The sequence below is a fragment of the Helianthus annuus genome, chromosome 1, assembly GCF_002127325.2.
Source record: "Helianthus annuus cultivar XRQ/B chromosome 1, HanXRQr2.0-SUNRISE, whole genome shotgun sequence".
In the NCBI taxonomy this organism is placed as follows: Eukaryota; Viridiplantae; Streptophyta; class Magnoliopsida; order Asterales; family Asteraceae; genus Helianthus; species Helianthus annuus.
In genome coordinates, this window is record NC_035433.2 from 115793543 (window position 1) to 115810582 (window position 17040).

The window sequence follows — 17040 nt, forward strand, 5'->3', positions numbered from 1 at the left end:
CACGACCCGTTTAACACTTTTATCTAAATATCAAACGGGTTAATGGGTAATGATTAACTTGTAAACATGTTAATCAGGTTGGTGTTACGCACACCATGAACGGGGGCCGACCTATTTAATTAAACACATTGATGGGTCAATATGTTTAATTACGGGTTAAACAGTTCAACTCGAATACAAATGGGTTGGTGGATGACCCGTTTATCAAATATGTTAGATATGGCAACCAATATTTTATTATTTTTGTGTCGTGTTTTGGGTTATGTCAAAAATTGTTACTCTAGAGTTTATAAGGTATTTGTTTGTTTATTATTAAATTATCATTTTTAAGATATAACTAAATTTATATATTAAATTGGATGTAATATGTATTTTAAAAAGTAGATCGTTAATGTTGATCCTTTAAATTTTCATTTATGACTATAATATTAGAGTTTTAATCAATTAAATTTGTAGCTTTTGATTTCAACTCTAAAATGAAATTTGAATATAATTACTAAAGAAAATACACAGGTGGTTATAGTGTCACAATCAACATAAGTGTCAACTCTTAACGTTCTAGAACTCATATTTTCGTTATATATAACTCACAATTAAATATATTTTTTGATCATTATATCAAAAGAGGTACCGATGAAACTTGCTAGATCCTTGCTCAAATTTTTGACTTAATTTATGGGGTAGGACTTTATCCTTGGCACCTTGCTCATATGATTTTAAATGTGTGAAGTTGATATGGTTATGATCTTCATGTTAGGTTTCCATCAAGCGTTCTAGATCTATCCTGTTCTTTTTTTTTTCTAAACGGTGTACGGTTAGGATGTCGCTAACTGGGTTGCTAGTTAGTATGTTAGTATTACCAAGTTAGTTGTTGATGCAACAAATACTAGACCGATGGTAGTAGCTAGGCTGGTTAGGCAAAAAGGTTGGAGGATTCCGGTTTGCCTAACGCAGGTCGTGGGGTCCCCCCACGTTTGCAAGACGTGGAGAGAGGTTCACTAGTTAGATTTTGTTGTTTGCTCAAGATCCTCCACTGAAGTGTGTTCAGCTTCGGATGTAGGAGCTGTCACACCCCGAAATATCAGAGCATTGGCGTGACTGGACTGGTATCTTCATTGCACAGCGGAAGCAAATAAGCTAAGATTTCTAGAAATCGAACGCCCACTAAGTACTCGAATCCTTGATGGTTCTCCTATTCCAACCGTGCCATAATTTCTGAAATGCAACCTGAGAAAGAAACATGCGAAAAATCAACATAAAGTTGAGCGAGTTCATAATTTGTTTGTAAAAGATTTGAAGTAAATCTTTTTGAATAACCGGTTTTTAAAGTATTGTTGAGAAAACGAATTTAAAATCATTTTCTTGTCACGTTGTATGAAAACTTTGTATTTGTAACGCTTTATGTTCGTAAAATCAAGTATTCTTGTATAAATCAAGTACTCTTGTATAAATCAAGTATTCTTGTATAAATCAAGTATTCTTGTGAAATAAAGTATTCTTGTGGTACGAATCTTGTACCAATAAAGTATTCTAGTATATATCAAGGTTGTTAATGGGTTGCAAGGCCATTAACATGTGACACGACATAGGAAGTCACCAAACCATAGGCATTTTTCTAAGTTGTCGATTCACGACTGAGACACAAAAGCACTACTCGGTACTCGTTCTCACCGAGAGTGTGGCTGCCTGACACCCGTTAGATCTAACCTTTTGTTCTGCGGTCTTAGTATGTACACGATTAATGGTGCTTATGGTACCCTATTCGTGACATAATTTCTCGTATCATTCCTTAAAACGCATCATACTTGGTACTAGTTATCACCAAGAGTGCTTCTTGTTTTTGTATCCATCATACCATAACTCATGTATTTTTAAACTCTTGTATTTGTATTTTCCCGTAGTTTAGAAAACTAGAATTCGTGTGTATGCACATTTTGAAAAATTTCGCTTGTTTGCAAAAACCGGTATAAAACATAAGCTTTTCTTAAACCATTTGTGTCCGTTAAAACTTGCTTGTAAAATGGTTTAGAAATATGTAATTCTTGTATGCTTTGCAAAAAGTGCATGTCTTTCCACCCCGAAAACATTTATAAAAATGTAAAACCGTAAAAAGGTGGGGTTATGAACTCACCTGAATATTCCTATGCAAAGCTAGCTATATGTTAGTGCATGCATCTGTCGACTTCGTCTTGTATCGAGTCTTTTACTAGATAGGATAGATCAGGGCACGTTGTACGAGAAAATAGAAAGTTTAAGGTTGAATGGTAAGTGATTTCGCTTGAGTATGCTATTCCGCTTGAAATGACCTTGGTCACTTTCAAGCGGAATCTCCAATCAGTCTTATTCCGCTTGAACTGATGATTGGGTGTTTCAAGCGGAATCATGGTAGTATATATAGATAGTTGGAGCGAAATCATTGGAACAGTTTCTGAATTCCATACCGAAGTGTTGCCGGTGTGAGGTTTGATTGTAATCAGTGTTATATCAATCAAATCAGTGTTTAAAGTGAAGAACAAGTTGTGTCTACCTTTGTTTCTTAGTTTCCGCCTCTGAAACAAAGTAAAACTCCTCTGAACGACTCGTTCGGGTCACCTACACGATCCTACAAGTGGTATCAGAGCTCAGGAGGAGGAGTTCTGCAGATTACAACTGTTTTTCATTGCATTTTCTGACTTCTACACCTTCTTTCTTGAATTGAACAAATTTTAACGGTTAAAATCAGACAAATTTTTCACAGAATGTGTAAAAGTGCATATTAACAAACCCTTGAAAGTTTCACAGCAAAATACAACTTAAAATTGGTAAAAATTAACCTTTGAAGTGATTCCGCTTGACCGAACACTTCTGTGATTCCGCTTGAGACTGGTTGATTTCGCTTGAGATTTCAAGCGAAACCTGTTATTCCGCTTCAAATCTAGTGTTTCCGCTCCAAGTTACCTATTCCGCTTGAAATATTTCAAGCGAAATCAGTGATTTAGCTTGTACTACCTGATTCCGCTAAAAAATCATTATTCCGCTTGAATTTCAAGCGAAATTAGGTCATTTTGCATAAACTTGCTATTCCGCTTGAAACTTTAATATTTGATTTCGCTTGAAGTCTGTTGTTTTCAGGTATGCCGCTTGAACAGGTTATCATATTTCGCTTGAAACTTGTTGTGAATCATGAGTGAAGAGTTTTCCAACGGGTTTGCCACATCTTCAATTAATCCGGCTTCCATTGCTCAAAACATGAATCTGGAAAATGAAACTGGAACTACACAAAAGCCACCGAAGCTAATGAGCATTGAGGAGTATTACGGATGGAAAGATCAGTTCGAGAACTGGGTTCAAGCTAACCATCTAAGATCGTGGGAGTGTATTTTGAAGAGATATGTTCTACCTCGTACTGAACTTCAAACAGAAAAACAAATCTCAGAGTTTAATGACCAAGAACGAGAAATGTACAGAGCTGAAAAAATGATGATTAGTTTGCTTCAGCAAGCTATCAAAGAAGACATCTTTGTGTTGTTACAACATGACAAGACTTCAAAATCAATCTGGGATGCTCTTAAAGTCAAGTTTGAGGGTAGTGAGAATATGATTAAAAGCAAGAAAGCATTGCTTAAGAAAGAGTTTGATTTATTCAGCAGTCTGCCCGGAGAAGATACAAAGAAGCTAATTGAAAGATATTGCCACTTGGTGCGATCCATATCGATGCTAAGTATAACTAAAGATCGTGAAAAGTGGGTCGACAAGTTAGCTGATGCTTTACCACAAAAGGAGTGGGGAACTTACTTGATGATTCTAAAGAACACTGGGGTATATGATGGGTTGACAATTTCTTAGTTCATTGAGAAGATAGAAAGTCAAGATCTGGAACAGCAGAAGATTGCTAGGATGAACAATCCTAGTAGTTAACAAGACGTAAAAATGTACTACAAAGGTAGTATTCCAGAAGTTGAAAGAAGCCCGAAGATTCAAACTGCGTTTAGTGCTGGAGATTCAGCTGAAAAAGTTGATCAGAGTTCAAACAAAAGCAATGGTTTCTCTTCATATCCGAGTGTTAATCCAAAAGATACAACATCAAGCTTTCAGCATCAAAGCTCAAAAACTAGAAATGGTTATGTGATACAGTGCAACATTGCATTGAATCTTCCAGATGGTCAAAGTTTTTCTGAAGAGGTTGCGAAAGATCACATGGCATTACTTGGTTCCGTGCTTCTATCTTATGAAGGCTTGGTTGCAGGGCGGATCGGAAATCCTATGCTAATAAAGGAGGATTACGATCAGATAGACGTTGAAGAGATGGAACTAATGGACATCAAATGGTGTCTAGCTAGTGTCCTGAGAAGAGCTGAGAAGTTCAAATTGATTACTGGAAGAAATGATTTTCTTGATGCACATGTTTCTACTTTAGGTTTCGATAAATCTAAAGTTACTTGTTTTAAATGCAGGGAGAAAGGTCATTTCAAGAGGGAATGCAAGAACAGAGAGGCGAATGATGCAAAGAATCCGTTCGGAAAAGATGACTACTACCAGAAAGCCATATACCAACAAGTTGGCCAGCAACAACAACAAGAACCACAAGTGGGTCATGGTAGAAAAGTGATAGAGGATTCTAAGAGAGCATGTTTGGGGAATCAAGAAAGTTTTAACTGGAACAAATACATTTCATCCGACAGTAAAGCATGCCTAATCAATCAAGATGATGAAAGGCTACCTGAAGGCTTTAGCTGGGATATGTTTGTTGATGAAAAGGGAGAGTTTAAAGCTTTCATTGCTAAGATTGTAAAAGAACCAGAATGTTTACTGAATGGATGAAATCTATTGGAGTTAGTGTGAAGAATCAAGAAGAAAAGTCTGTTTCATCAGAAGAAAGCTCACAGATTTCAGATGACAGTTCAGAAAAAGAAATTGTTTTTGATCAAACACCATCTGATTCTGGATTTTCGGATGATAGTTCTGACAAATCAGTAGAATTTGATCAATCACCATCTGATGACAGTGGTGATGATGAGGAAGAAAAACATATTAATATAGCAAAATCTCATCTCTCTCCTGAAAGTTTTCATTTCTATTTTGCCGATCGCTTGGAAAAACTGAAGGAGAAACGAGCAGCAAAAGAGCAAAAGCAAATGAAGCCTGAAGGTGTTGCTCAAAAAGAAGAGTTTGTTCAAAATGAAGAAGTTAAAAGTGTTGTTGGGGAGATTGTTGAAACAGAAAAGAAATGTGAAAGTATGGATCAAGAAGAAGATTCTGATTTTAATGATAAAGTTCAATTTGCTAAAGAAGTGTTTCAAACAATCAAAAGAGTAGTTGAAGAAAATGAAAAAGTTGTAGAAGTGGAGAAAATTATCGAAGTAGAAAAGATTGTGGAAGTTATCAAGCCATGCTCAAAATGTCTTGAATCTTGCAAAGAATGTGCAGCTAAAGACGAGAAACAGAATGAGTTTGAGAAAATGAAAGAACAATTACTGTTCAATCTAAATTACGTGAAGGAATCTTTTGACGTGTTGAACAGAACAGTAGCTGGTCTTCAAAAGACAAACTCCGAGAGAGAAGATGCTTTGACAATGATGAACGCTACAATGATGACAAAACAAAAAGTAATCAATCATTACATTGAAGAAAATGCTGAGCTGAAGCAAGAGTTGGAAAAGGAGAAAATTGAGAATGAGAGGATCAGACGTTTATTACAAAGTTATTCTAGTTCTGATTATCTTACTGATCGAATTTATCCGACTGTTGCAGGTTTCGAAGCATTCAAAGACGACAAGCCAAAGAAGAAAGATAATGGTAAGAAACCGACTGTTAGTTATAACAAGTGCCCGCCTCCGATCTGGGAAGGTTATTCTCCTAGAAAACCAAATGAGGAGAAAGTCCAAAAGGCAGTCAATACAAAACTAAAATCCGAAACAACTGATGAATTACCAGAAAACATTGACGTCACGTTCACCTCGTCTGACATTGATCATGAGTCTGAGTTAATAAAAAAGGTGGTCAATTAGGTGTTGGATACTGATGAGGAGTCTGAGTCAAAGTCTGAGTCTGGAGGGTCAGTCAACAGTTCAAAACCGATGGATAAAAGGACTTACAGTAAAGAATTTTTGTTATTAAAATCAAACTTGAATGATGAAACATTCGAAGTAGCATATGCCTTGAATGATTCTGACAAGTTATATTCTGACAAAGAGTTTCCAATAAGAAGTGTTCATCTTGACATGATCAAAAAGGTTTTCCAAATGACATAAATTAATATTTCTGAAATAAAAGATTTAAATTTTACTAGAAAACCTAAAAAATACACTTCAAGAGTTCAACAGCGTTTAAACAAGAAAAAGGGTTACAATTCTGGTTCTAGTTTTCAAAAGAAACCAAACCATAATGGTAGCTACAAAAAGAAAGGATTAGGTTTTATTCCACCTGAAAATTCTAAAAATGATAAAATTTCTAAAACAAACACAAAATTTGTTTCAGGTGGAAGTGCAGAAGAAGAACAGAAGAAATCATTCTGGAGGCAATCAAACCAGGAGTTTCTTGCTGAGTAGAAAAGAAAAGGAACTGGAGTTTTTCACAGAAAAGATACTCGAATCTGTTTCAAAGGCAATGAAGTTGGTCACATTGCATCTACTTGTTCTCAAATGACAAAACCAAAATAGGGAGTATCTGAAAAACTGAAAGAAAAGTTGTCGATGTTGAACCACCAACTGAAAATTTCAAAACTTTTGAAAATTCAACTTATGAAGTTGGTGAGAGTTCAAAGAAAAATTTTTACAAAAAGAAAGCAAAGGACAACCAAGTGTGGGTTGTTAAGAAGGGTTATGAAAAGGTCGGCGATGAATCTGATTTCACAAAATCAGTGGAGCCACAAGTTGAGGTTAAAGAAGAAAAATCTGTATCTTCAAAAGATGATGTTGAAATTCCATCTTTGAAGTTGAAAATATTAAGCAAAAAGTTGGTAAGGTTGAGATCTCAAATCAATTCTATTCTGATCAGAAGGAATTTGATGTTGAGAAAGTATTCAATCGGAATGTTAAGAAAATTTTTGAGAAAATGATTGATGGGAAAGTCAAAGGGGTTAAAGACTTTTATGCGACAAAGAAAGTAACTCATAACCCTACTGAACAAGAGTTGAAAGCACCCAAGGTTGGTAAAACTTGGGTGGAAATTCTTTTCCCTTGAAAAATCTGGACTATGCCGGAGATCCCAAGTTTGTAATCGTGGATCAGGAATCGGCATCTTTCTTGATAAAATTGTTTGTATGAAAGAGTTTAAAATTGTTTAAATTTTACAGGTGTTGGACTATGCCGGAGCTTCCAGGTTGGTAAGTGTGAAGCAGGAATCGACATCTTGATTGGTAAAATGGTTTGTGTAGATGTTTTATTCCTACATGTGGTTATATAATTTGGATATACTTACAAGTGGTAAGAGGTTGGATATTACAAGTGATTCGTCAAGGTCATTAGGTTGAACTTGATGTAATCCTCATATTTTTGATTAAAAGATAAAATGATGAACCTGTCCCTGCAAGTGGTAAAAACAAACTTATTTTCCGGAAAAATCATTTTGATTAAAACAAACTTAAGTGTTTTGAAATCTTAATGAGAAAATAGTTTGTTGAAAAGGGAAGTTCTGATTGTTTATGCCTAGTGGATGGCGAATTGAAGTAATTCGATATCGGTTGTCATTTTATTTGTCTAGTTTGTTTTTAACATTTGTTTCTACAAAGTGGGTCAAGAGCTCAGTTTGTTTTTCAAATTTCTTTAATTGTGTTTGCATTTTAGGGGGAGTAAAAATTTCAGAAAATCCAAAAACATGAGAAAAATTTGAAAAAGCCAAAAACATGAGAAATATTTGAAAAAACCAAAAACATGATAAAATCAAAATGAGTTTTGTTGTAAAAAGAGGAAATGATAGTACATCAGTGGATAACCACAACATGCTAAAGAAATGTAAAGTCAAAAATGTGATAAACAATCTCACTGATGATATGCTAGTAGGTTTTTGCACATTTAGTAAATTGTGATGAGATATAAACCTAAAAATTTCAAACTTGCTTATATCGTGGGGAATAATTTCTTGGATATATGGGTAACCCCCGAAATCTTGTTTGAAAGGTCCCTCTTTCTAAGATACTAGGTCTTTATACTCAGTGATATCTGGGGTATTATCCCGGGACTTCTGCTGAATGGAAATTCTGACCTAGTCCCCGTATAATACTTTCTGCAAATGCTTTGAAATATAAGCTCGCCCTCAGCAAAAATGATGAAACAATAAAATTGATAATCATTGCTGTTGAAGAAAAGATCCTCTAAAGGGGACACACCAAAAGTCGAACCGTCATCTCTCTGCTGAACGGAAGTTCTGACCTGAGCTCTCACGGTTTCGCATCTAACCCCTTTACAGATATCATCTGTGGTATACTCACCTGTAAGACTGAATATTGAGATCTGGATACGGGAGTATATTCAAGTAGTGGGACACGCGAATAAGTTTAAGTCTTTAAAACATTAATATCGTATCTCGAAATAGTTGAACTTTGTGTGAAAATTTAAGTGGACCAATATACTGACAATCTAGGTGAATTGTTTAGAACTTAAAATCAAATGAAGCTTAACGGTGTTGATGATTTGTCTCAAAAACTGATATGATCCTCTTACACAAACTCACAAAAATATTGTCTGTAAATATTTCTTTACTGCATTTCATTGTATTAAAAAAAATCCAAAAAGATTTTTAGTGTGTTTTAACATAAATTTAAAAAAAAAATTCAAAAAGATTTTTGACAACTGATGTTGAAGAGCTGATTTTCAAAGTTCCAAGTGCTAGACATGATGACATTTTTGTGAGGGGGAGTCTATGTTTGAAAACAAATGTGTTTTGATCAAATCTGCAAGTGGTTCATCAGGAATTTAGTTAAATTTGATCGATCCTGAGAAGCTTGTGTTTAAAGAGCCAGGTTCCAATACCTGAGGATTCTGTGAATAGAGCATGAGCCAGGTTTCAATTCTGTGGACAAAGGTTGAGCCATGCAACGATCTTGAACCTGTGAAAGCCAGATTACGATCCTGAAGCAGATGATGCTGATGAACCTAAGGAATGCCAGCACATTGTTAGGGGGAGTCTGTTGATGCTGATAGAGAGAGTGAAGCCCAGAGACGGATCAAGACTGACGTTGCAAAGACTCGACACGTGAGACTCGTCAACATCTGAGGGGGAGTCTGTTAGTGCATGCATCTGTCGACTTCGTCTTGTATCGAGTCTTTTACTAGATAGGATAGAACAGGGCACGTTGTACGAGAAAATAGGAAGTTTAAGGTTGAATAGTAAGTGATTTCGCTTGAGTATGCTATTCCGCTTGAAATGAACTTGGTCACTTTCAAGCGAAATCTCCAATCAGTCTTATTTCGCTTGAACTGATGATTGGGTGTTTCATGCAGAATCATGGTAGTATATATAGATAGTTGGAGCGAAATCATTGGAACAGTTTCTGAATTCCATACCGAAGTGTTGCCAGTGTGAGGTTTGATTGTAATCAGTGTTATATCAATCAAATCAGTGTTTAAAGTGAAGAACAAGTTGTGTCTACCTTTGTTTCTTGTTTGCAAAAACCGGTATAAAACATAAGCTTTTCTTAAACCATTTGTGTCCGTTAAAACTTGCTTGTAAAATGGTTTAGAAATATGTAATTCTTGTATGCTTTGCAAAAAGTGCATGTCTTTCCACCCCGAAAACATTTATAAAAATGTAAAACCGTAAAAAGGTGGGGTTATGAACTCACCTGAATATTCCTATGCAAAGCTAGCTATATGTTAGTGCATGCATCTGTCGACTTCGTCTTGTATCGAGTCTTTTACTAGATAGGATAGATCAGGGCACGTTGTACGAGAAAATAGGAAGTTTAAGGTTGAATGGTAAGTGATTTCGCTTGAGTATGCTATTCCGCTTGAAATGACCTTGGTCACTTTCAAGCGGAATCTCCAATCAGTCTTATTCCGCTTGAACTGATGATTGGGTGTTTCAAGCGGAATCATGGTAGTATATATAGATAGTTGGAGCGAAATCATTGGAACAGTTTCTAAATTCCATACCGAAGTGCTGCTGGTGTGAGGTTTGATTGTAATCAGTGTTATTTCAATCAAATCAGTGTTTAAAGTGAAGAACAAGCTGTGTCTACCTTTGTTTCTTAGTTTCCGCCTCTGAAACAAAGTAAAACTTCTCTGAACGACTCGTTCGGGTCAGCTACACGATCCTACACTATATACGACTTTGTGATGTCGTTTCCAAGACGTGACTCGCTAGCGTGCATTCTACAATATTCCTATCATGGAATATCTAATAAGTTTCTAAATAAAAGCGGTAACTAAACTACGTGTCACCGAGCTTTACCGAATCGCTAACTGAACGATTTGACGTAAATTGTTAACTTTGTGAAAATGATTAAGTTATATTCGTTTAGCTTCGTTTGTTGTCGGAATAACTAATAAGTCTTGAAAAGACTTGGTTAACGATATATGTCGTGTTTGTTTTTGAAAATAAATATATACTATATTTATTTTTATAAAAGGGTTCGTGTTGTACGATTTTTTGAAATAAATAAATACATAAACTAAATTTATTTATGAAACGAAACTATGTTGTTTGATATTCGAAATAAATATATAAACTATATTTATTTTACAAAAGAATCGTTGTGTTGTTTGGTATCCGAGAATATAATAACTATATTCGTTTGTTGTAAATAATTTCCGACTCATCGTTTTCGTAAGGTGTAAAGTGTCGTCGAAAATAATTTTATATTTGTATTTGTTTTATAAAAGTCGCTTTATATCAATAATTGTCGTTTTTCAATAAAGCACGTTTTGTTTTATAATAAAACTCGTTTTATTTTACAGATTTTCTCGAAAAACAGGCAGAGTTTCCTCTGTTTTGGGACGCCCCCGACAACACAAGTTGTCGTTACTTTTCACAATTCAATCAATATATCCAATATATACTCCCTCCGTCCCACTAAAAGTGTCATATTTTGAATTTTTCAAAGTCTTTATTTGTAAACTTTGACCTTAAATAATTTTGTTTGTGTTTGATAATACTTGATGAAAGTTATATGATTTGAGTGTGTTTTCCAAGTATTTTTATTGGTTTAATTTTCATCAAGTTTTATATAACACAAAAAATATATAATTAAAGTCAAAGTTTATAAATAAAGACTTTGAAAATTCAAAATAAGACACATTTAATGGGACGGAGGTAGTATAATTTTTATGAGACGACAAAGTATAAACTAAACGTTGTATCAAATCGGTTCGAGCTCGTTCACGGTAATAGCATAAGAATTATTAAAACGACATAAAAACTCGCGCCACTAAAATTCTTTACCACTTCTTTCGCGTCGAAACATCGGACAGTTTCACTGAGTTGACCGGGTCAACTGAGTTGACTCGCTGTGTTGACCGAGTTGACTGAGTTGACTCGGTTTGACCGAGTCCACCAGAACTGTTGACTGCACCCGCTACTTGACCCGAACCTGCTGACTTTTTGACTCCCTGTTGGACCGTGTTCCGACCCTAAACAGTCAGTTGAGAACGTTCATCTTCAAATACAAAGGCGGAATCAATGCACATGAAGTTACACAACTTTTCCTTTTCAATTCCTTCTCTTTATAAGCTTTCTGAAATGGTTTTGACAGAGTTTCGTTACAAAGCTAATGACCAGGTTCCGTTCCAACGTCCACGAATAATGATCACATCAGGTATTTATAGGACTGTAGGTTTCGCTCTTATGGCGGTCCATATGAGCGAAACTACCAAGTGACAAATAAGCGGAACTACCTGATGACCATATGAGCGGAACCATATGTACATATAAGCGGAACTACTTCTAACCTATGTACATAAAAGCGAAACTACAACATTAAGACCTAATTTGACTTTCAAGCTCCTATGTTGACCTATCTTGACCTAAGACTTAATGTAGACGTAGTCAACAGACATTCCATGCATCAACACTCCCAATGGTTACCCGAGCCGAGCCGCGCCGCGAGACCCGAACCAAAGCAGACTAGAGCTGACCCAAAAAAAACCTGAAATAAAATCTGAGAACGAGACCCCAACCCATCTAATCTGAACTCACAGCCTCCTAACATCACCGTGGCTTGACCCGACCGGAGCTCAGGTGGTCGTGCCGTCGCCAGTCCCATCATCTTCATCATTATTTCCATATCAATCAACACCAACATCAAAATCTGAAGAAATAAAACAGAGCAAGGTGGGGGTTTTACCAGAGATACTGTCGGAGAACGAAACCGAGACCGCCGCCGCCGGTTATCGTCGCCGGCTTGACGCCGGCCGCCGCCTGTCTACTGGTTCCACTTCCTCTCTCTCTCTCTCCTCCCGAGTCTCTCTCTCTCCTCCCGAGTCTCTCTCTCTCCTCCCTACTTGTAGCCATCGCACCACCGCCGGACGGTGGTGGTGGTGCTCCGATATGCCATCCGTAAAAAAGGGGGGGTCTCTCGTTGAACAAAATCACCATCGCCACCGCTGTGAGAGGCGGCGGCTCCGCCTGCCGTAGCAGTAGATCATCAGAGGGGGGGTGTCGGCTTGTGTAACAGGGGGGACACTACAAGAAAAGTGACCATTAAAGACTAAATTATCAGGGACTAATATATCAGTCTTAAATACGTAATATTTAGGACTGATTTATCAGTTACTAATAACATTAGGGACTGATACATATACGACATATTTTAGTAACTGATAATCAGTCGCTAACATGTGGACACCTTATTTGATACTAAATTACAGTCGCAAACATGTTTGTGCAATACATGGTTTTGAAGGGAAACATATTGGCGACTAATATTCAATCCCCAATACATAATAAAAAATTACACACATATTTGGTGACTGATATTCAGTCTCTAACATGGAAGAACTGTATTAAAGACTGAAAATTAGTTCTTAATATTCATAAAATGGATCATATTTAGGACTGAAATTCAATTTATAACGTATTTTGTACCAAAACGATCAAAGACTTATATTTAATTTATTATTATTTGATGCAAGTTAAAAAAAGGTATTGGAGACTGAAATTTAGTCCTCGAAGATCAAAAAATGGCAAATGGATGTTACTTGGGACTAATACTTAGTCTTTGAATATTAAATGAAATAAGGAAGGACTGATATTCAGTATGCAAACTGTCTCATATAGTTGAATGCCCGCATTTCTCTCAAATATTCAGTCTTCCCCCTAAAATCTTTCTTTTTCATTACTATTTCTCATTTCCCCTCACGGAAAGCTTCCAAAAGCGGAAGCGTCGACGAGATGGAGATGGAGGTTTACTACCCGCTGACTGCAATCTCGAACAACCAGTGAACGGTGATCAGGGTTGATCAAAGAGTCATTCGTAAGTAATTCTATGTCCTAAACTCGAAACTGATTTTTGATTTGTGATCTAAGATGTAGGTAGAAGTTGCAAGTCTACTTTATGTGTCACCACTATGTATAGGGCCCTGAATGAATTCCCCGTTGATACCTGTTCTAGAAAAATATTTCAACTAGATGATTCAGTTTTCATTAGGTTAAGATGGACATATTTATGTCTCATTAAAAGTGAAAGTGATGATGTTTTATACATTTTAAATAATTAAACAAGTCTTAATCAAATCTGAAATGCTATATACATATTTAGTGTTTTAAATCACAATTTTCATACTTGTATTTGAGTGAAGTCTCATAAATCACAATTTGTATACGTGTATTTGAGTAAAGTCTCATATGGATCACCGGTTTGCTGTTTGAGAATTGATACATTGTCGTTTGAGATTATGACTATCGGATGGACTATAGGTAAAGTTAGTTGTTTCACTAGACTAAATTGTTAAATAAATGAATTTTAATGCTATTTGAAGAATGCTCTTGTGGTTAAACATGTTGGTTATGATTTTTGTATTTAAAGATGAGTTTTATATCACTAACTCGCTGATTAGAGTTGTTGATGCTACAGGTAAGTTTGTTATGCCAAGCTAAAGTTTGTTTTTCAATAATGATTCGCATTAATATTTTCATTGTAGCTTATTGTTGGGTGATTATCTTATTTTATAGTTGGAATTTGCTTATTGGATAATAAGATCATGACAACCCTCATAAAGGCTTGTGATACTACAAGAGGAATTGATCCTCATATGCATTTGAAACAAAATCAACTGACTCTACATGAACAGACCTGTTGCTTTTAGACAAAAGTTCAGAAGCTTGCTCCTAGGTAAAACTTCTTACATTTGCTATTGAAGAGATACTTTACTTTTACTTCATTAAGATACATTAAGCATGAGGGTGTAAGAGCCAAGCCGCTTGTGAACTACTTGGTACTCGGCTCGCTAAAAACTCGAATTGAGTTGAGCTTAAACGAGCTCTAGCCCGAGACTAAAAAAACTTGTATAAAAAAACGAGCTTGAGCTTGAGCCCGAGCAGGAGTCGGTGCTTGAGCTTTACTTATTGAGCTCGAGCTAGCTCGTAAGTCTAAACGAGCTGTTTATTTATATCGTTTTTATTTAATATATATTAAATATAATTATATATAAAAATACGATACAAATAACTAAGTGATGTCTATTGTTTGTTATATAAAATTTTATCAACATTAAGTACAAATGTAGATAAAATAATAAATAAATAGTATATGAGTCGAGCTTGGGCTTGAAAAACCACTCACGAGCAGAGATTAAACTCGAGTTCTTATATGTTAAATGAGCTCAAGCTCGAGCCTAATTCTGCCTTAACTTATAGCCTTGAATAGAGGTGGCATATTTGACCCCATTACTTTTGAATGGCCTTATTTGGGTGTGCTGGTATTTTTATCTTCAATGGGTAAAAAAGGCTAGTTAAAGAAGAATCTGTTAAAAATTCTTTCACAGTTTATTATATGCATAACATAAAACCATGTCAATAATTTTATACAAAAAGTTAGACGTTAGGCTGCATGAAGGGGTCTAAAATAACATGGTACTCTTGTTGAAACGCACATTATGGGATGTTTTCAGTCATTATAAAATGGGAAACTAGCTGAACTATGTGCAGATACACACATACATATATAGCACCAAGACTAACGTTTTAAAAAAAAATCCATTTGTATACTTTGAGGCTGAATTCAGTTATTCACCATGAACTTTGATTTGATTCCAACAGGTGTTTGGAGTGGCGAGTTGACACAGAAGCAATGAAGCCCTCGACAAAGGTAGTACCAAGGTTTGTATTTCGTTCACTTAATTTTCACTATCATTTAGACAAAAGAAACATATCATGCTTTTACAAAATTTTAGTTATTTGGTTCCAACTTTCTCCAGCATTAGTCAACCTTTGTTCTTGATTCATCATGCATTTCGTGGCCATATATTTGACTAAATGTCTTCATGAAATTTCATACAATTGCACATACAATTCAATGTAATTTCTTTGGTTTATTGCATTATTTGTGGCTTGTTACATCAGAGAAACTCATATGTTTTTGCCTGATTAAACAAACTCACATGAAATACCATAATTGATGTAGTTTATTTACTATAATTCAGTTATGTAGATTATTTAATCCGGTCACTTGTTTTTTTTTTTGTATTAGGAAGCTATTAACAGATTCTTGCCTATAAGAATTTCAAAGTTTGGGATTTTGGTGCTTGTTCAATGCTTCTTAAGGTTAATATTTAATCTCTTTTAAATCATTTAGTTTGAATATATTTTATTACCAATACAAGTAAATTTAGTTCTACATAAGACTTTGTGGGTTTTATTTTTATTTTATTTTTTTTTTGTAATTTGTAACAACATTTACCAATGACTATAATTTTTTTTTTTTTTGTAATTTGTAACAACATTTACCAATGACTATAATGCATCAGGTAACTTGGAGCACTAATGAATCTAAATTGGAGCGCTAATGAATCGAAACAAGCCAATGACAAAACTGAGGAAGACGGAAAATGGGAAGAACTCATGATACCCGCAACAAACCCATTAAGACAATGACTTATAAGTATTATGTTATCTTGGTTTTTTTTAATTTGTGTTCTAGAACTCACAAGTTATAGATCTTTACATTTTTTATTTGTTCACAAGTAGTATTCTATCTAAGCACATTTCCTACATAAATTGTGAATTCATAGAAATTTGTAAATTGTTTGGTATCATTTGCTTAGATTTGGTTTGAGACGTATTATTGGAAATTAGTTATACTATAATAAGTATAATAGAGACTTGAAAATTCGCTATTAGAGATTGATTTCTCAGTCTCTAAAATAAATATATTATCAACTAAAATAACATGGCATTAGAAACTAATTATCAGTCTTCGAAACATTTTATTAGGGACTGAATTAACATGGAATCACGAATCTAACGAAATGTATTAAGGACCATATCGACATGTTTAGAGGACAGATTTCCAGTCACTAAAGTTAAACATTGGGGACTGAAATATCATACTATCCAAGACTGATTTGCAGTCGCTGAGAAAAGTATTGAGGACTAAAATGTCGTGGTACCAGGGTACAAATCAACGACTGAATTTTTATATATCGAAGAGTGACCGTTAGTCCCTACTGGTGTCGTACAATGGAGACTGATTTTTAGTTACTAAAACCACTATCTAGTACTAGGTATCTGGGACTGGCTGGGGACTGGCAAATCAGTCCCCGATAGCCATTAGTGACTGATTTAGATGCATCAGAGACTATTTTTTTAGTCTTCGATACTCATTTTTTTTGTAGTGCGGAATGGAAGTGGAGGTGAAATGAATGATGTGGTTTAAGGTGTGTGTGTGTGTGTGTGATGTTGAACTCGAGAGGCATAGATAGAATGTTGTGTGTATATCAGATATATGAGTATTTGAAGGTGCTCTATTTTTTTCTTTTGTGTGTAGTAGAATCGAGAGAGAGATATATAGGGGTAATTGAGTGTGTTGGTTTATTTGTGTGTGTATGCATTATATAGATAAAAAAAATCAGGCATGATCTTTATAGATTGCATATGTCTCAACCTTAGAGACAAATATCTTTTTAGAGA

At 35.3% G+C, this 17040-nt stretch overlaps 1 long non-coding RNA gene across 1 annotated transcript; it reads left to right on the forward strand.

The window, feature by feature from the left end:
* Window positions 1–13202: 13202 nt before the first annotated feature.
* On the forward strand, window positions 13203–16145 carry LOC110882822. The gene is made up of 5 exons (XR_002560237.2): window positions 13203–13387; window positions 14086–14245; window positions 15172–15231; window positions 15602–15675; window positions 15879–16145. It is a non-coding gene; the product is annotated as an uncharacterized LOC110882822 (long non-coding RNA).
* Window positions 16146–17040: the final 895 nt, after the last annotated feature.